The sequence below is a fragment of the Sturnus vulgaris genome, chromosome 3 (genome assembly GCF_052056855.1).
Source record: "Sturnus vulgaris isolate bStuVul1 chromosome 3, bStuVul1.hap1, whole genome shotgun sequence".
In the NCBI taxonomy this organism is placed as follows: Eukaryota; Metazoa; Chordata; class Aves; order Passeriformes; family Sturnidae; genus Sturnus; species Sturnus vulgaris.
This window is the reverse complement of record NC_142245.1, coordinates 145,210-165,686: the sequence shown is the minus strand read 5'-3', so window position 1 is coordinate 165,686 and position 20,477 is coordinate 145,210. Positions and strand designations below refer to the sequence as shown.

The following is a 20,477-nucleotide window of genomic DNA, read 5'->3' as shown; positions in this document are numbered from 1 at the left end:
TGTGACTCTACATCTCATATATTACATATTGCTGTCAGCTGCAGGCTTTTATGCACTAAAACATTTCTGGTCATCACATGGACTGTGACAAGCTCAGTGAACAGGAGAAAGGACACAAAAAAACCAGGGCAAACCAACAGCAGACACCATTATTATCTTCTTCATCAGTTTTAAAGAACTAGAGTAAATAAAATATATTTTGTTTTTATTTAAGTCATCATCCACAATTAGTGCTTCCTTCTGCTAGCCCCTCCAACAAAAATGGGCAACCTGATCTAGTAAAATGTGTGCCTCATCATGGCAGGGAAGTTGGAAGTAGATGAACTTTAAGATCCCTTCCAACCCAAACCATTCTGTGATGATACAAGTGCTGTCTTTCCTCAGTGTAAGGTTTAGTATTTATGTATCCTTACAGGAACCAGATGGAAGAAAAGCAGCATCCCAGCATAGCCCACCACTGACTACAGCTGCTGGAAGAGGCTGATGTGAAATATTTGCTCAGTTAGTAAATCTTACCTTGCAAAAAATGCCTCAAGAGTGCAGAAACAAACCAGCAATTTGACTTTTTTGAGGTCCTCTGTGGCAGCAGAGTATAGTAAAACAGGCACTACCTAATTTTTCACCTCTTCCCAGCTTGTCTGCTTAAAGAAGGCTTTGTATCTTTCCTCTATCATGGGATGTGGAGCTAAAAGTAAGGTCTGTCTGGGCATGATGAATAAGTAGTGGTAAGTGCTTAATGCAAACACTTCTGTTCAGCTCTTGTATTGGGCATTAATCAATCAGCTTCCTGATCTCTAATTGCCACATTGGCTTGTGTTTTCCCTCTTTCTATAAAGGAAAGGCTGAGTATTTACATCTGGAATCAAAAGGAACCCAACATGCTTAGTGTGCATGAACTTGAGAAGATGCTTGCTACTTTAAGTGTGTGAAAAAAAACTAAACAGAAAGGTAGCATTTGTAGAAGTGGAGGAAATTTGGTAACATGACAAAGGTTTCATGATTGGTCAGGAAAGCAACCTCCCTTCACCATTTTAAGAAAGATGCTTGAAGAATCAGAAAACTAAGAAGTTCATGTAAAGCCTTTGCTGCAAAAGAAAAGCATATGCTGCCCAGTGATAAATATCCTTCTGCCTGCAGCAAACAAACTGAGGAGCTCACTGTGCCCAACAAACAATAAAGCAAACAACCCAGGATGCAAAAGACGGTGAGAACAGTCCACACTTGGCAGTGACTGACGCAGCATCTTCCTGCAAGAGGGGCCCCTGCACACTCTGTGCCGTTGCTGGACCAGAGGCACAGGCTCTTGTCCGTGAGTTGGAAGGTGACAGGACTGGCTGGTGACAGAGGGAAGGTGCTTGAGTGATTTCTGCCTGGGACACTGCATTGCTGCAGCCCTGAAGGAGAAAAGCTTACACCTGATTTTGAAAGCAAGCAAGATATAAAATGTTTTCCAAGGCTATGCATTATTAAGTAATCCCAGAATAACAACACTTGGGGAGGAAACGGGTCAAGAGGCATGTGTTGGTTTTGCATGGATGGTTTTTGGTAGCAGGGGTCCACAGAGGTGCCTCCTGTTGCTGTTGCTGGAAGCTTCCACCATGTCTGACAGAGCCAATCCCTGACGGCTTTGAAGATGGACATGCTACTGGCCAAGCCTGGGCCAGTTACAGATGTTGGTAATGCCTCTGTGATAACATATTTAAAAAGAAAATCAAACCAAAATGGGATACAGTTTTTTCTAGCCAGGGAAGAGGAATAGGTGAGAATATGTGAGGGAAAAAAAAATGAAGACAACAAGGTCAGTGGAGAAGGAGGAGGAGAAGCTCCAGGTGCCACAGGTGAGATTCCTCTGCAGGCTGTGGTGAGACCATGGTGAAGCAGCTGTGACCCTGCAGCCCATGGGGATTCATGGGGGACGCAGAGATCCACCCACAGCTCGTGGGGATCCACGGGGGATACAGAGATCCACTCACAGCTCATGGGGATCCATGGGGGATGCAGAGATCCACCCACAGCCCATGGGGGAGGTGCCCATGCTGGAGCAGTTGGATGCCTGGAGGAGGCTGTGATCCAGTGGGAGACCTGGTGGAGGGAGAGGGTCCCTGCTTCCAGGCTGGAGCAGCCTGTCCTTGGAGGACTGTGTCCCAAGGAAAGAGAGATCCACGTCACAGCCTTTCTGGGAGGGCTGTGGGCCTGTGGGAGGGAGTCATGTTTGCAGGAGGTGTGGTTTGGCAGCTGCTCGGGAGATTGGGAGTCATGCTGGAGAAGTTCATGGAGAATTGTCTCCCATGGGAAGGGACCCTGCAGTCTCACAGGGTAAGGACTCCTCTTCTGGAGCAGTGGAAGAAAACCTCAGGTGATGAACCAACCAAACCCCCAGGCCCTGTCTCCCTGAGCTTTCAGTGGGAAGGAGGGAGGTGTTGGGGGGAAAAAGGTGTTTTTAAGGGCTTATTTTACTTCTCATTATCCTCCTCTGAGTTTGTTATTAATAATTCACTTTTTACTTCTAAGTTGAACCTGTTTTGCCCTTGGAGTGTTTTCTCCCAGTCCTTATGTCAACTCATGAACCTTTAATTTTTTTCCTCTCCTCTGCCCAGCTGTAACAGGGTAAGTGGCTTTTGTGGGTGCCTGGCGTTTGGCCAGTGTCAAAACACAACCGTCTAGAAAGAGTTTCTTGTACCTCTGCCAGCAGAAACGGGCTTTTGTCATCATCTCACTCAGTTTCAGCAACTTTCTTCTGTTCAAACAGAGTGTTAACAACAGTCTTTGACCTCTTTGCTCTTGGCAAGGGCCAGAGGTCAAGTATTTCTCAGCTGGTCCATGCATGGCATTACAGAACTTTACTTTTTTGGGTTTGGATATCAAAACACAGCAAAGAAATACAATGTGAACACCAATAGAAAGTAAAAATTCATGCCCCTCTTTCAGTTTCAGGGCCATTATATTACAAATTGCAGGGCAGTTTGGTTAAATAATTAACTTCTTTACATGCACACAAAATAAGAAAGAAAATGTTTCTAATACCAAAAGGCTCTAGGTGTTTGCCTGTTCTCCACTCCCCTGGTTGGTGTTCGATATTTCAGCCCTTGGCTTGGCTAGCCCCATGCTCTGAGGAAGCATTACATTCTCATAAACACAATTTCCTCCTATTTATATTCTTAGTACAACCTAAAATTATAAAAAGTCAATTTGCCAATTGTCAGAGGGACAACAAGCCTAGAGGATTGCAGTATTCCTCAAAGACTCTGGTAATTTCTCAAAAGACAAAGACTAAGCAAATCTGGCTTTTCATCTGCAGCCTCCAGTCAAATCACCTTCAAAGTGTAAGCTTGGGAAAGCAGCATCTAGTCTTCCTTTTTTATCCACAGCAGGTTTAGCTATGTGGTGGAGCAAAGCCTCCTTTCAGAAGTCCTAAAACAAGAACTTGGCATCAAAGCCCTATTCCTGCAATAGAGGAGATTATGACCATATAGCTTTGGAGTTAATCAACTTCTTGGAAGATTCATATTCCAAGATCAAGGTGAATCTTCATCTTCCAAGCCTATCTGTAATCAAAGTTGCAATCTCTCTGAGCTATAACATGGACAAAATTTTGGTCAAACTGACATAAATGAAAGTTATTCAGTGGCCTGTAATATAATCACGGAGAAGATCTGTAATTTTAAAAGAATTTTAGAATAAAACCTCAAAGGCTGATAAGCCGTCTCCTCCTGAGCTCTCCGACTTCTGAATTTTATCAGTGCCCATGCAAGATTCCTCACTCTGCTTGTAAATAATCTTCTTGTGAAAGAGCAGTTAGCATTCTTGACACTAATTCAAAAGTATTATTTTTGAGTGAAATGTACATACTGCAATAATGAGATGACCTAAGAAATTAAAAATACTTTTTAAAAACAGCAAAAAGAAAGCCTAGCTATCTAGTCCTAGATACAACAGGACTGAAGACAATACAAGGGGCTATGATGTTTTCCAGTTCTGTCGGTGTGAATGCACTGTAGTGATTTACAGACCTGCCATACAGAGCAAAAAGATGGTTACATACCCAGAGGTGAGAAACATTGATGTCACAGCTGTGAAGACTTGGCTCCTGTTTGCAGGTCGAGGAAGGGATTCAGAGCACTTCTATAAGCCTGAGTCAGGTTTCTGACAAAGTCATTAAGTGCTCGACATCCACAGTTCTCCAAACACCTCCCAGATCTAGGAGTTGTGTGATGAGGAGAACACCGACTACAGCGTTTGACTTTGATCAGGTCAGCAATGCCTTTTACCACCCACATGGTGAATAACCGATTTGGCTGATTTGACAAGCATGGAAACAACCCTCCTCCTGTTCTTGCTTCAGTGCCATTTGCATAGGCTTTCCAAGCCCTAGGATTGCTTATTTTCCATGTCTTCCTAATTTAGCTTTCAGGTGAAAGGCTTACCTGTGCTGCCAATCATGCTTTCATTCTTGTGGTCCTTATGAGGGAAACCTGCTGCATTTTATTAGGCTCTCATAAATCATCCAAAGTCTGAGGATTTTATCAACTTCTGTGCTTCATCTTGTCAGTGATCTCATTTTTTTATCTTCCCTAAGAGAACTTCAGCCTTCGAAAGTCCCCTGATCCCACCTTTCCCTCAGCTCTGCCACTCTCTCAGTTTAGTCTGATTTGGTTAGTGATGCTGTTCACCTCTGATGCAGGGGCAAATCGCACCTGAATCTCAGCAGATGAAGAGATTGCTATCAGTCTCTGCCTTGCACCTTTATCCAGGAGGAGGTTCAGGAAGAAGCAGAAAGGGATTTCTCAGAGCCCTTTCCCAAGATGATTTTGCAGATTGAATCTGCTTTAATTATGCCTGCTCATGAATTAAATATCACCCCTTCCCCAAGCACACTCTTTATCAGGTGGATGTGGGGAGCAAGCACAGCTGATTACAGTATGATTTACATTGAGCTGCCAAGGGAACCATCCCGTGCTCCTCCAAAACCTTTTATTTTTCACAGGTTCTGAGATGAGTTGATTTTAAGCATAGCCATGAAACCTGACAAGCACACTTTATACTTCTCAAGTGCATCCTCAAAGCATCACCACATAAATCCCCTGGCACCTTTCCAGAACACATTCCCCTTAACCTTTCCACAGTGCCTCTATCTGGGACATTTGAAGGACACATGGAGGCAACAGAGTTTGCTCAAACAGACATATATCTATAGGAGAGCAGGTTATCCACTGCAAATCAAAGGCTTTATCAGCACAGTTGTGGATCATAGCATTGAATGGGAAGAACTAGAAAACATCGAGGAATTGGGAAAAATTGAAGCAGAAAGAAGCTCTGTATTGCAAGGAGATGATCAGGCACTTGAGGTTTAACAAAGCATTTATCCTGTTTTGGCATGCAAAAGATGAGTGTGTATTGGGGAGAGGTAATGTAAAGCAAAAAATGACAAGATTTTGGCAAGGGAGCTGGGCTAAACCACCATCAGCTCACAGACAATTTCCTCCTAAATGGTGATATGAACAAATATTTACAGTGGAGCCAGAGATGCCAGTATTAGTGCACAGCATCATTGCTACATTTAATTTTACACAGCAGTGAGATTCCTGGAGTGTACTGCTTAACTCTTATTGCTGCTGTGATTTTGTTTGCCATAAAAATTGTGTGTCTTGGTGAAAAGTTATGCCTATTATTTCTGAGCAAGGGAGGAAAGCAGCACTATGGGATGAGATGCTGAGTGAATCTGGCCACAGGATTTGCTTGGGGATTGCATTTCATCACTTCCAAGGCTGAGTAATTCACTGTGACCACCACAACCTCTCCCAGTAGGTGCTTATTTATACACAGAAATCATAAAATGATTGTAGATATCCTTGGAAGTGGTCAAGGCCAGGGGCCGTGAGCAGCCTGATCTGGGGGGGGACATCCTTGCCCATGGTGAAGGGGCTGAAACGAAATGAACCCAACTGGTTCTAGGGTTCTATGTTCATTTGATGATTTTATTCCTGTACATATATACCTCAAAGGAGCTCGACATTACTCAAGCAAAAATAATTTTTAAAAACTAGCAGGAGAAAGGCACTCGTTTTTTCTCTCAAGCTGGATATTTTCTTGAAGACCTGTGAGCCAAGTCAGCTGGGGAATATATGGAGCTGCTCTTCGTCTTGGGGGATTTCCTGGCTCAATTTTCTTAATATAACTTCTTGGTTGTCAGACCTTTTCTGTACACATGCCCTTCACCAGATTAACTTTCAGGCAGGTGAAATCCCCAGACAGATAGTTTTGTAGTGAAATAACTGGATAGTACAGGGTTCCATAGGTCCCACTGAGAGCAAGTGCACATGTACAGACCATCACTCATGGAAAAGTGAGACAGAATTAAGAAAAATCACTATAGGAAAATAAGACCAAATTAGCCCAAATTCACAGAAACACTCTATCACAAGTATATCACAAGAGACAGTTTCACATCTGAAAGGGCTTTTCAATCCACATCTGAAGGGTAGTATAAAAATGTTACAGGTTATTTAATTTGGCCTTTCAAATAGTACAAATTGGCAAGTTCAGCCCCAATATTAATCACAAGATAAATGTTAAGTCAACCTGAGCTCTTTTTGTTGAATTTTTCACCCTGCACTGCCACATTTGTGACCATTTTTCTTACATCATGAGGACTGGAGTAAAAAATAAAACACTTTTTTGATGAAAGCTGATACTCAGAGAGAACCAAAACATTCTCACTGCCTGTGGTGCTTTGTAACCCCCAACACCACAAGACACATGGTAGGAGTTCACAACACTTAAACCTCTGCAGGGCTGTGCCTCCATCTCAGTCCAAGTCCTCATCATTGGGTTACTTCTCCCAGAAATGCTCATCTGCAAGATCTCACACCGTTCCCTTTCATCAGATTGTGTTATATATCATGATACACAATAACAAATAAAATGCTATTTGCTTTATCCCCAGAAGGCAGCTTTTTAACAAGAGAATGATAATTATTTACAAGATTTCTTAGCAACACGTTCAAACATACAGAAAAAGGACCCTTTGAGGACAGTGAGTCTTGGTAGGAATCATCATTCTCTCCAGCTGTTTAATTACTCTGAGATTACGAGTGCATATGATGGTCGGCACTTTTATTAATGAAAATATCCATTATTTTTCTTTTATGTGGAGCCAGGGCACACTAGGAGGCCTTCTACAGCTGAGCCCTTTATGCCTACAATGTGACTTAGGTAAATGCCCTCAAACACTTTCAGATCGTGATGGATTTAACTGCTAGCGATCCTGGTCTAACCATAAATTGACTTTGAAATACTATGCATTTGAAAAAAAAGTCGAAGTTTTTCAGGAAACAGGCTTTGGGCATATTCGAGTGATAGGAAGGAATGTGTCTTGCTGAGAACAGCACTTTGAAGTTGTTCCCATCTGGATAATGAACGATTAAAGAACAAATGAGTTAAGCTAAGTTAAATGCATAGCTGTGCCCTGAGCACCCTTCATCTGTGGAGCACCCAGAGCATTTCAAAAGGGAGGAAGTATTTCTGTGCAAAGGAGTATTAGATATGGATCTGCATGCCCCCAGCTGCTGACAGTGCTCAGAAAAGTCCATGTGAGCATGCAATCAAAGGGTGTGTGATCCAAGAAACTCAGTTCCACATGGATGGCATGCATCAGATTTGTAGCCCTGGGTTAAGAGATGCATCATTTGTGGTTAGGAAAAAGGCACCTAAAGACTCATCTCAGACTTGTGGATGCTATATAGGAAATACTACAAGATCTGGTGCGAAAGCATTTGCCCATAGGAAGAAAGTCATGGTCTTATCCCTCTACACCAGGACTTATTTTCCGGGTGGTGCTGCAGAGAAGGGATCAGGAACATTCTCTGGCCCCTAAATTTAAGTGCTCTGTTAATTCTTATCTCCCTTTCAAGGCTGTCACCAAGGCTGTGGTAATTGTTGCTTCCTTTTCCTGCACCCAGCTCTGTGTTTGCATGATGCCAGTGCTAAGAGCTTTCAAGCTTCTTCTTCCATCTCACACGGGTAGGACAGATCCATACTTCATGCCCCTTGGGGAGGTCAGGGAAGGGATTTCCATTTGGGAATCTCCTCCCTGAGTTACACGGCCCTTGATGGAGCCATCGATGCAGCACCCTGAATAGATAATAGATAATTAATTACAGTGGAAAAAAGGCAGACACTCCTCAGACATCTGTGCTTTTCCATTTTAAAATTAAGAGAATGGCAGTAAATAAATGAACATATGGAGGAATTGAGGACAGAAAGGCAGATAATGCCTGCTGATCCCCTGGAGCTAAGGGATTCCCCAATCACCTGCAGAAACACCATCTGAGAGAAATGCACAGACAAGAACTGAAAGCAAATATATTTAGCTCAAGAGGAATTAGATGCAAACTACTGGCATTCCAATTTGAGAAGCATATCCTGAGAAAGGATACTAAAGGCTAAATCCTCTTTTCAATTTGACAACCCAGCTTCCATGTGAGACTATGTCCAGTAAAACACCACTTAGATCACCAGAGGAACTGCAAAAGACAGCGCTGCTCCGACATTGCTATTTAGCTCTGGACATTACGGTGTCACTGTGAGCCACAGGGGATGCATAAGGAGGTGGCATAATGCTTGTTTGCACAACTTTTATGGCTAATTGACATTACTGCAGAGGCCCCCAGACAGTCTCTGGTAGAACTGGATGGCTGAGCCATGGAAAACTGTCTAATGCTGCCTCCTGTGTGGTACCCAAAAAAGGGCCATATTTCTGACTGAGACTCCAACAAAGAAGTCATGGACATAAATATATCTAAATATGCTAAATCTGAGCAAACACACTGTAACGAATTTTTCTTCAACCAATATAATTGCTTTACACATTTCATATTTCCTTTAATTTCCACATTCATTTTGAGACAAGCTAAATCCCTAAGGGACCATCAAAACATTTCATTCAAGAAATATCAACATATACAAAGGAAAGCTTTCCTTTCATCCAGAAAGACCAGCTGCAGAAGTTCACAAAGGGCTGTTTTTTGTTTTGTTATTCTCTGTGTTTAGCTCATCCATCCAGGGAAGTAACAGGATGTGAAGACAAATTGCAGGAGAAGGAGAATGTTGCTAATGATTTCCCTTTCAATTGCTTGCTCAGCTTTACCTTTGCTAGGAAGGATTACCTGTTGCTGACAAAAGATGTCATCTTCATTCAGATTAATTGCACTCAAACTAATTACTGGCATGGACCAAGGCTGGCTATGTGTAACATTATTTCAGCATGTTAAATCTTAAAAACTTTAAAGCAGAACTTGCTGTAATAGGACAGCACATGGTTTGTCTAGTTAGATATAGAATTTCTGACCCCGTTACTCACATCTAAATAATCCTTTTAATGTGATCTGAACCATGATGCTTGGGTTTTCAAGCCTTTTCTTTCTCATTACATCTTCTCCCTTTATGTCTGCTTTTCCTACTTTTCCAACATGATTCATCACAGCACGTTGCCCCCAGCTTTATTAGGTGACTTGTGGCAGCCCATTTCCCAGCTAAGAGCCCTGCAGGAGCAGTGTTCTATGCTGCTGAAATTGTATCCCCCTAAAATATGCCAGTTTCATTATTATATTTCCCCACAGCTCGTGGTGAGTGCCTCACACTCTATAAAGCACTGTAACACCACTGGCTTCACCCAAGGCCCAGAAGCAGGCACATGTTGAGAATTGAAGCCAGCTTCAACAGTCTTAAGATTTTGCTGATGCATTGAGGACAACCAACTTCTTCATCCACCAAAGCCTCCAAGAAAATTCATGTATGCTGTGCTGGTGCAGCCATCAGGTGACCCAGCCTTATAGATGATGTGCTGGTGCCACTCCAAAAGGGAGAGGGCCACAATTCTGCCAAGATTTCATGACACTGGGGTTGGGATTAGCATTAGCTTAACCACCTGTAAATTTTCACTAGGTTCAGCACCTGCCTCATTAGCTATGAAAGAATATGAGAAGTGGAGATGAGAAACTAAAAGAACCTTAAACATATCACTCAATCCATACCCAAATCTGTCACTCAGCAATGTTGCAAGTGTTTGTTTGCCACCAGCTTGAGGGACTGCCCCAAGTCAAAGTGCTGAAGGAATCACTCCCCAGCCAGGCTCTACCTGGAGATGAGATGAGCAGAACCAAGGAATCAGGTTTCCTCTCTTCTAGCTGCAATCTGCTTTCAGAGGCAAAGCATCCCTGAGCCTGGCCAAAGCTCTTTACAGGCTAAACCAGGAGTCCTGAGCTTAAAAAAATGTTCGTTGATGGGTATATAAAGGGTTTTCTTTCACTAGAACTGAGCTTGATGCTTGATAGGACAAAACCAAGAGTTTGGGATCACTGTAAGCAGAACAACTTTGCATACAGGAAGCTTAAAATTTCAATGATTTCTCATACAGCCACGGGCAAAACGCAATGATTATACCAAACAGCTTGGCATTCTCCCTCATCTTTTCTATCTTAATAAATCAATAATGTGAAATGTAAAAAGTCCAGAAGGCCCTTGTCAGCTACTCTGAGGGGACCCTGTCTCTGGCTGCATCCAGGCCAGTCTTACCATCATGGGATGACCACAACATGACATTGTGGCTGCTCTGCAGAGCCCCAAACTACAAACATAACCGTGGGGCACTCCTGTTCATGGTTCTGAGCAAAACCCAGACACACACAGTTCCTCTCAGGACCAATCCTGGGGACTGGTCAGTCAGAATCAAGGCTGCCGTCTTTATGCAGGGCTTACTTAGGCAAAGCTCTGTTACATACCTCATGTGCCAAACTGGGATGTCCCACAGCTGGAATCCAGGAGAAGACAGCCAGGGGCCTGAAGGAAGACAGCAGAATCTGCTTCACAAGCCCCATGATCCCATGTAAGCCTCTTCCTTTGAGCTGCCACCACAAATCCAAATAAACACAAAGCCCCACAATGCCTGATCAAGATGTGATCAGCTGTTCCCAGCAGAATTCAGATGCTTCATGACGATCACGTAGCTTCGTTACCAAAGGTTCTGTCAATATGCTGGCAAGCAGCAGGAAAGTTAAATTAGTTCAGTTCATACATATTTAAGCACCATGACCTACATTATCAAGCTCAGGCTTCAAATATTTGTAATGGCACAATTAGCCCCAGGCACGTTATCTCACTAGTATCAGCAACTGTATATATTTATCTACAAATCACACAGAGGGGAATTAAATGTTGCTGTCACTGTTGTCAGGGAAACAAACTTCTTCTAAATTTTTAATTTTTTAATTTAAAATGTTGTATTCTAAGCAGGGAGAGTCATTAAAATTGTATGAGGATAAAGGGAAAACAAAATCTGGTGTATCTACCTATGGTGGAACTGATGTTCACTGTAATTACAGCAGGTAACGGAGGGAAAAATGTAACTTTCATGCAAGACTGTGGTTATGAATGTTTCTGCACATTACTTGTGATTACTGTTGCTTAAGAAGAAAAGATAGGTTATTGTGCATGTGTAAATTCTTGTCAAAAATTGTAGGTTAGAATACACAATTTACCTTGTGTACTACAATTTTTATGTAAATACTAAGATCATCACCATAAAAATGGTTGCTCAGTAGAGACAGACTTACAATTATATAAATGGTAATTTGTGTAATAAGACATAATAACTGATACCCTAATCTAGTACTTTCACAGAATTGGTGGTACAGTGAATCCTCCCTATTTGAGCAAGTATCTTCTAAACCCTCCAGAGATGGACTATCATATCTGTAGGGAGAATTACTGCAATGTCTTGTCAAGGCATTTCTGTAGAAGCAAAAACAGGCAAGAATAAGAGGAAAACAACATATTTTGAATAACATAAGGTAAGACTGCCAGTCTCCAGCCTTACAGACCCTAGAATTACTTGTAATCTGTGTTTCAATGAGCAAGAGCAATACGTATAAATCTTTTTTGAGCCTACTTCTCCACAAACCTGGATGCCTGAAGATTTACCATCCTCTGCAAATCCAAACTCGCTGCTACATTCTCTCCACTTTCCATCTTCCTCTGCTAAATCACCCAGAGTTTGCTTTTCAAATTAATATGTGATCTGTGTAGCCAGAAAATGATGCTGTGCTCCCAGTCCATATTGGAGCAGTGTGGGGAAAAGAGGGAAATCACAGTGCAGAGCTGGGAGCAGAGGTGGGCAGCACTCGTCCCTGGGCTGCCTGCACCCTTGGGGTCCTCTTCACCATCTGGCCAGAACTCTTCTTTCCACGCCAGGCAGTGAAGGAGCATTTGGCAGCAGAGTTGGAAGGAAAGTTTGTTTTTCTGCTTTTCCTGGCCTTGTTTGTGTTACCTGAGCTAATGGCTGGGAAGGAGGGGCTCTCTGGGGTACCCCACATGGCCGCAGAAATCTTGGCTTTGATTTTTCAAACATGCAAACCATCTGTCGACAGCTCCCACACTGGGAGCGCAGGCAGGGGGATGCCTTGGAGCTTTTCACTGCTCTTGTGTCCTGGCATGGCCCTCTGGAGCACAGATTTGCCCTTACCCAGCCCTGCACCTGAGCTGGTCCTGTGTATGGACAGTCACAAGGCCACACTGGCTGCTAGGGGACATGCCCAGAGCTGGGAGATGTGCAGGACAGCTTGGTTAAACCCAAGAGCCCTCCTGAAGCCAGCCACCCCAGACCAGTCTGCCCAGTCCGCCCCAGGCCCTTGTGGTGCCACTAACACCATCCCCCTGCAGCTGCACTGAGGTCAGAGAACTGGAGGAATTTTTTATAATTAGCAGTTGGATTTGGCCTATTAATGTGGGATACAATTCTGCTGGTTTCCACTCCCAGGCCCTTTATTATTTTTTGTCCTGGGGTACAATGCAAAAATGTGTATTCTATCACCATCTGTTAAAATGTGGGAGGGGTGGTGATCCTTATCTCTGTGGGAGATATCCTCTGCTGATGTGCCATCTGATAAGATGGGGGGATGATCATCGTTATCTATTCACAACCCATCCCTCCTCCAGAAGATATATTCTGTTAATGGGCCATTAAGTCCTATTGTGTGACTGATAAGATTACATCACCCCATTGGGAGATGCCCCAACCAGGGGCAGGAGCCAAGCCTTTCCTACCTAGATAAAAAACTGGGGTTTGGGACCCGAGGGCAGACCTTTCTACTGGATCCCAGAGGAAAGTCGGACCTTTTTCCACATCATCGCTGGATCTTCGGAGGAAAACTGCACCTTCTACAGGAGCACTGCTTCAACAGAACCACATCTGTCATCCAGGAGGACTGCAGCCACCATTTATACGGACTGCTACCAACACCCGGACTGACAGGGTGTCAGGTTGTATTTCTGACTGTGTTGGTGGTTGTTTCTTTTATATTATTGCATGTATTTTATTTTTTTTCTCTTTTCTCCTATTAAATTGTGTTACTGACTTGGAGTCTCGCACTGGTTTTACTTTCAAACCAACACATTAATTGGCGCCCAACGTGGGGCACGAAGGGTGCTGAGGAAAGTCAGTATTACAATTTTGTTTTCACCATGATTCTCAACATGCTTACATGGGTTTTATATCTTGCTCTCTATATTTTTCCACACATGGGGAACTATCTGCCAGCTGTAATGCTCCTGTGTAGACCAGGATATGGTATAAAAATTGCTTTACTGGCCTATTATGTCTACTGCATGATAACCTCTGAGGCAATGAACATAATCCGGAATATATACTCGACTTTGTTTGCTTGTCCTAGTCTAGGTTGCTACATCCGGGGTTTTAACAATCACACCCAGCCCTTGGGGGGAGGGGTAAAGGATGATTTTTTCCAATCTTTCCGGCCTGATACAGTAGTTTTTGGAAATGTTGAGTTCCCGCTGGATGCTAAGGACAGCACAATATTGTTGTTAGTTCTGCTTTGTCTCCTCTGCACAGCTTTTACAGCCTACAACATGCTTAGAAACAGAACACTACATGGCGTATTGATGCGTATTCTTGAGGAAGAGGAAAAAAGAAACAAATCAACTTCGTCCACGACTGCACAGAATGTCACAAAGAGGAGAAGAACCAAACAAAAAGCAACAGTGCCCGTGTCTATGCAGACTGCCACAAAGGAGGAAAAAGCCAAAAGCGAAGCAACAGTGTCCGTGTCTACGCAGACTGCCACAGAGGAGGAAAAAGCCAAAAGCAAAGCAACGGTGTCCGTGTCTATGCAGTCTGCCACAGAGGAGAAAAAAGCCAGAAGCACCATCAGCATCTCCACACAAACCATCACTGAGCCAGAACAGCCTAGACCAGTAGCAGTTGCGCCCGTTCAGAAGAAGAAATCAAAGAGCAAATCAGTTCGCATAGTGACTGACGAGGACGTGGCAGGACCTTCGCACCCAGCAGAAGTGACAGAGCCAGAGATCATCACTCGCTCTCTATCCCTGGGTGAGCTGCGTGACCTGCGGAGGGAATTCACCCGCCAGACAAATGAGTCCATCTTGACCTGGCTGCTCCGCATCTGGGACGCTGCAGCCAATGACACCATTCTGGATGGATGTGAGGCCAGGCAACTGGGATCTCTGTCCCGGGATGTGGTCATTGACCAGGGGATTGGGAGAACCCAAGAAACTCTCAGCCTCTGGCGGCGACTGCTGACAAGTGTGAAGGACAGATACCTTTGTAAAGAAGATCTTCAGGTGCACCAAGGAAAATGGAGCACAATAGAACAAGGTATCCGATGCCTGAGGGAATTGGCCGTGCTGGAGATCATTTTCTCAGAAGATGAGAGATTTCCTAAGAGCCCAGACTGTGTCCGGTGCACGTCACAGATGTGGTTGAGATTTGCACGACTTGGACCAGAGATGTATTCCCGTTACCTGGCAACGCTGCAGTGGAGGGAAGGTGAGGACATGGTAGGCGTCTTGGCCAATAAACTAAGAATTTATGAGGACACTGTCACAGCCCCATTTCGTACCCATGTCTCATCCGTGGAAACACGGCTGGTGGAGCAAGTCCGAAGCCTGATTGAAGAGGGCCATCAGAAACTAAAAAAAGAACTTAAGGAAAACAACTACCAGATCTCTCCTGAACCAACAAGAGTTTCTGCCATTAGGAGCCGGCGTTCCTCAGGCAGGGAGAGAGGACACACTCCACGAGGTAACCTCTGGTTTTTCCTTCAGGAGCATGGAGAAGACATGAGGAAGTGGGATGGAAAACCCACCTCCTCCTTAGCAGCCCGGGTACGGGAGCTGAAAAGAGGGACACCTACCCCAAGAAGTTCATCTAGAGTCAATGCTGCTCCAGTCTCTCGTGTACAGAACTCCAGACAGTATCAGAATGATGATATGACTGATCCTCTTGAAGGAACCTCAAGAACCTATTTACAGGGAGAGAGCAACGTGTACCAGGATCAGGAATAGAGGAGCCCTGCCTCTAGCCAGGTAGAGGAGAGGGATAATCGGATCTATTGGACTGTGTGGATCCGATGGCCTGGCACATCCGACCCACAAAAACATAAGGCTTTGGTTGACACCGGCGCCCAGTGTACTCTGATGCCATCAAAGTATGTAGGAGAAGAATCCATCTCTATTTCTGGGGTAACAGGAGGATCCCAGCAGCTGACTGTAGTGGAGGCCGAAGTGAGTTTAACTGGGAACAGGTGGCAGAAACACCCCATCGTGACTGGCCCAGAGGCCCCATGCATCCTTGGCATAGACTATCTTAGAAATGGATACTTCAAAGACCCAAAAGGATATCGCTGGGCTTTCGGGATAGCTGCTGTAGAGACAGACGGCATTAGAAAACTGAGCACCTTGCCTGGTCTTGCAGATGACCCCTCTGCTGTGGGACTACTGAGAGTTGAAGAGCAACGGGTACCAATCGCCAGAACAACAGTACACCGCCGGCAATACCGTACTGACAGAGACTCAGTGATTCCCATCCATGAAATGATCCGTAAACTGGAGAGCCAAGGGGTGGTCAGCAAAACCCACTCACCCTTCAACAGCCCCATCTGGCCTGTGCGTAAATCTGAAGGAGAATGGAGATTGACCGTAGACTATCGTGCATTGAATGAGGTGACTCCACCGCTGAGCGCTGCTGTGCCGGACATGCTGGAACTGCAGTACGAGCTGGAGTCCAAGGCAGCAAAGTGGTATGCCACTATCGATATCGCCAATGCATTTTTCTCCATTCCTCTGGCAGCAGAATGCAGGCCTCAGTTTGCTTTCACCTGGAGGGGTGTGCAGTACACCTGGAATCGTCTGCCCCAGGGGTGGAAGCACAGTCCCACCATCTGTCATGGGCTGATCCAGGCTGCACTGGAGAAGGGTGAGGCCCCCGAACATCTACAGTATATCGATGACATCATTGTATGGGGCAGCACAGCAGGGGAAGTCTTCGAGAAAGGAGAGAAGATTATCCAGATTCTGCTGAAAGCTGGTTTTGCCATTAAGCGAAGTAAAGTTAAGGGACCAGCTCAGGAAATTCAGTTTCTAGGAGTCAAGTGGCAAGATGGACGTCGTCAGATCCCAACAGAGGTAATTAATAAGATCACTGCTATGTCTCCACCTACCAACAAGAAGGAAACACAAGCCTTCCTAGGTGCCATAGGCTTTTGGAGAATGCACATTCCTGAGTACAGTCAGATTGTGAGCCCTCTCTACCTGGTTACCCGCAAGAAGAACGATTTCCACTGGGGCCCTGAGCAGCAGCAAGCCTTCGCCCAGATCAAGCAGGAGATTGCTCATGCAGTAGCCCTTGGCCCAGTCAGGACGGGACCAGATGTGAAGAACGTGCTCTACTCTGCAGCCGGGAACCATGGTTTGTCTTGGAGCCTGTGGCAGAAGGTGCCTGGTGAGACTCGGGGTCGACCACTGGGATTCTGGAGCAGAAGCTACAAAGGATCTGAAGCCAACTACACTCCCACAGAGAAGGAGATCTTGGCCGCCTATGAAGGAGTTCAAGCTGCCTCAGAGGTGATTGGCACAGAAACACAACTCCTCCTGGCACCCCGACTACCAGTGCTGGGCTGGATGTTCAAGGGAAAGGTGCCTTCCACACATCACGCCACTGACACCACATGGAGCAAGTGGATTGCCCTCATCACTCAGCGCGCCCGTATTGGGAATCCAAATCGCCCTGGGATTCTGGAAATAATTACAAACTGGCCTGAAGGTGAGACTTTTGGATTGTCTTCTGAAGAAGAAGAGGAACAAGTGGCACGTGCTGAGGAAGCCCCACCATATAATGAGCTACAGGAGGCTGAAAGACGATATGCCCTCTTCACTGATGGTTCCTGCCGAATTGTAGGCACTAACCGGAAATGGAAAGCTGCAGTATGGAGCCCCACACGACAAGTTGCACAAGCTACCGAGGGACAAGGTGGATCGAGTCAGGTCGCAGAGCTAAAAGCCGTCCAGTTGGCTTTGGATATTGCTGAACGAGAGAAGTGGCCAAGGCTCTATCTCTACACTGACTCATGGATGGTAGCTAATGCTCTGTGGGGTTGGCTGGATCGCTGGAAAAAGGCCAACTGGCAACGCAGAGGGAAACCCATATGGGCAGCTGAGATTTGGCAGGACATTGCTGCCCGAATAGAGAAACTGACCATAAAGGTTCGACACGTGGATGCACATGTACCCAAAAGCTGGGCTAATGAAGAACATCACAACAACGAGCAGGTGGACCGAGCTGCCAAAGTGAAAGTATCACAGGTGGATCTAGACTGGCAGCACAAGGGAGAATCATTCCTAGCTCGTTGGGCCCATGATGCCTCTGGTCATCAGGGGAGAGATGCGACGTACCGATGGGCCCGTGACCGAGGGGTGGACCTTACCATGGACAGTATCTCACAGGTCATCCACGACTGCGAGACCTGTGCCGCAATCAAACAGGCCAAGCGGGTAAAGCCTCTGTGGTATGGTGGACGATGGTCAAAGTACAGGTATGGGGAAGCCTGGCAAATTGACTACATCACCCTTCCCCAAACCCGCCAGGGCAAACGCTACGTACTGACCATGGTGGAAGCAACCACAGGATGGTTAGAGACCTACCCTGTGCCTCATGCCACTGCCCGGAACACCATCTTGGGCCTAGAAAAACAAGTCCTTTGGAGGCATGGTACCCCTGAGAGAATTGAATCAGACAACGGAACCCATTTCAAGAACGGTCTTATCAACACGTGGGCCAAAGAACATGGCATTGAATGGATATATCATATTCCTTACCATGCGCCAGCTGCCGGGAAAGTTGAACGGTGTAATGGACTCCTTAAGACTACTTTGAAAGCACTTGGTGGTGGAACCTTCAGAAATTGGGAAATGAACTTGGCCAAAGCCACCTGGATGGTTAACACTCGAGGGTCCATCAATCGAGCCGGTCCTGCCCACTCTGAACCCCTGCACACAGTGGATGGGGACAAGGTCCCAGTGGTACACATGAAAGGTATTTTAGGAAAGACGGTTTGGATTAATCCCACCACAGGCAAAGGCAAACCAATCCGTGGGATTGTTTTTGCTCAAGGACCTGGTTACACTTGGTGGGTAATGCAGAAAGATGGGGAAACCCGTTGTGTACCGCAAAGAGACCTAATTTTTAGTGAGAACTGTATGTAAGGTTTCATTTTGTATTATATATCTGTAAGAGGGTATTGGTTTGGGTGTGATGTAGATGGTAATAGAATAAGGGGTGGATTATGTCCTGGGGTACAATGCAAAAATGTGTATTCTATCACCATCTGTTAAAATGTGGGAGGGGTGGTGATCCTTATCTCTGTGGGAGATATCCTCTGCTGATGTGCCATCTGATAAGATGGGGGGATGATCATCGTTATCTATTCACAACCCATCCCTCCTCCAGAAGATATATTCTGTTAATGGGCCATTAAGTCCTATTGTGTGACTGATAAGATTACATCACCCCATTGGGAGATGCCCCAACCAGGGGCAGGAGCCAAGCCTTTCCTACCTAGATAAAAAACTGGGGTTTGGGACCCGAGGGCAGACCTTTCTACTGGATCCCAGAGGAAAGTCGGACCTTTTTCCACATCATCGCTGGATCTTCGGAGGAAAACTGCACCTTCTACAGGAGCACTGCTTCAACAGAACCACATCTGTCATCCAGGAGGACTGCAGCCACCATTTATACGGACTGCTACCAACACCCTGACTGACAGGGTGTCAGGTTGTATTTCTGACTGTGTTGGTGGTTGTTTCTTTTATATTATTGCATGTATTTTATTTTTTTTCTCTTTTCTCCTATTAAATTGTATTACTGACTTGGAGTCTCGCACTGGTTTTACTTTCAAACCAACACATTTTTCCTTCTTACAGCTGTGGATTTGTTAGGTTTTCTCTCACATCTGTCCCTGAATAGAAGACCAAACAACATCAATTCTTGGACATTTTTGTGATGGGGTTAGTAAATCAACACTATCTAGAGCATTAGTTGCAGATTTAACCCCTCGGTGTGCCAATAAGTTCCCAGCTCCAGTGACTTCCACTTGATGGAGTTGGAAAACCCTTGACATTTTGCACCAAGGGATTAATTTGAAAAGGGATGAGCGTTCAGTTTCAGTCACAAGCTTAGGTTTAATAATAAGGGAATGAAAACTTTAAGTTACCTTGAGACTAAGCAGTATAAAATTGTCCTTTTAGGTGTACTCCTGTGTGAAGGTGAAAACAGGGGGTTCACATTATAAAGCTGGAGGAAAAGAGAGGAAATTAAAAAAAAAAAAAAGGTAATTCAGCTTCCTTTTTTTTCCCTCTCATCTCTGCAATATGTAAGGGAACAGTAAAACTGCACAAGGCACTAAAAAGGGATCAAAACGACACATGCATTTAATCAACAAAACAAATGAAACTGTAAAGTGATTTACTTTAAAAAGGGCTTGAGCAAAGGAACCAGAGGAATGGAATATCATTGGTAACCTGCAGAGAAGCCACAGAGCAGCTTCTTCACCATGACTTGAGAGAGGTGGTAGGAAGTTAGCAGTGAGTCCTGAGTTTCATCAAGCAGGATAACCTGGGGAAGGGGTGTCAGACTTGGCTGTTGAGGTGCCCAAGTGGCATCATCACCTTTCTTGGTCCCCCTTTTGTCTCTACCATCTTGCCACCACTAGTTTCTTGCATTTTGAATGGCAAGGGATGAAAAGCGTGTACTTGAAAGGTGAATATTGGCCAAAGTACAGACAAACAAAGGCTCACAAAACAAATCAGTTATTTTAAGTTCAATGTATCCTGTCCTGGTTTTGGCTGGGGTATAGCAACTTCTCTTCCTACAGGCTGGTACAGTGGTGTGCTTTGGATTTAGGAGGAGAAAATGTTGATATCACACTGATTAGCTGATGCTAAGCGGTGTTTACACTAAGGCAAGGACTTTTCTGTTTCTCAAACCACCCCACTATGGAAGAGGCTGGGAGGGGCACAAGTGCAGGGACAGCTGATCCCAGTTGTTCAAAAGGGTATTTCAGTTCGCATTGTCCAGCATAAAATTGGGGAAATGCTGCTCGGGAGCCACTGCT

At 44.9% G+C, this 20,477-nt stretch overlaps 1 long non-coding RNA gene across 1 annotated transcript in view; it reads right to left on the bottom strand.

Annotated features, from left to right (window-relative positions):
• The window catches only part of LOC148224125 (uncharacterized), a 36,067-nt gene extending 25,047 nt beyond the window's left edge, over nt 1–11,020 (bottom strand). Inside the window, exon 1 of the long non-coding RNA XR_015802828.1 lies at nt 10,779–11,020. This is a non-coding gene — a long non-coding RNA (uncharacterized LOC148224125). The remainder of the gene's footprint in view (nt 1–10,778) is intronic.
• Between the last annotated feature and the right edge of the window lie 9,457 nt (nt 11,021–20,477).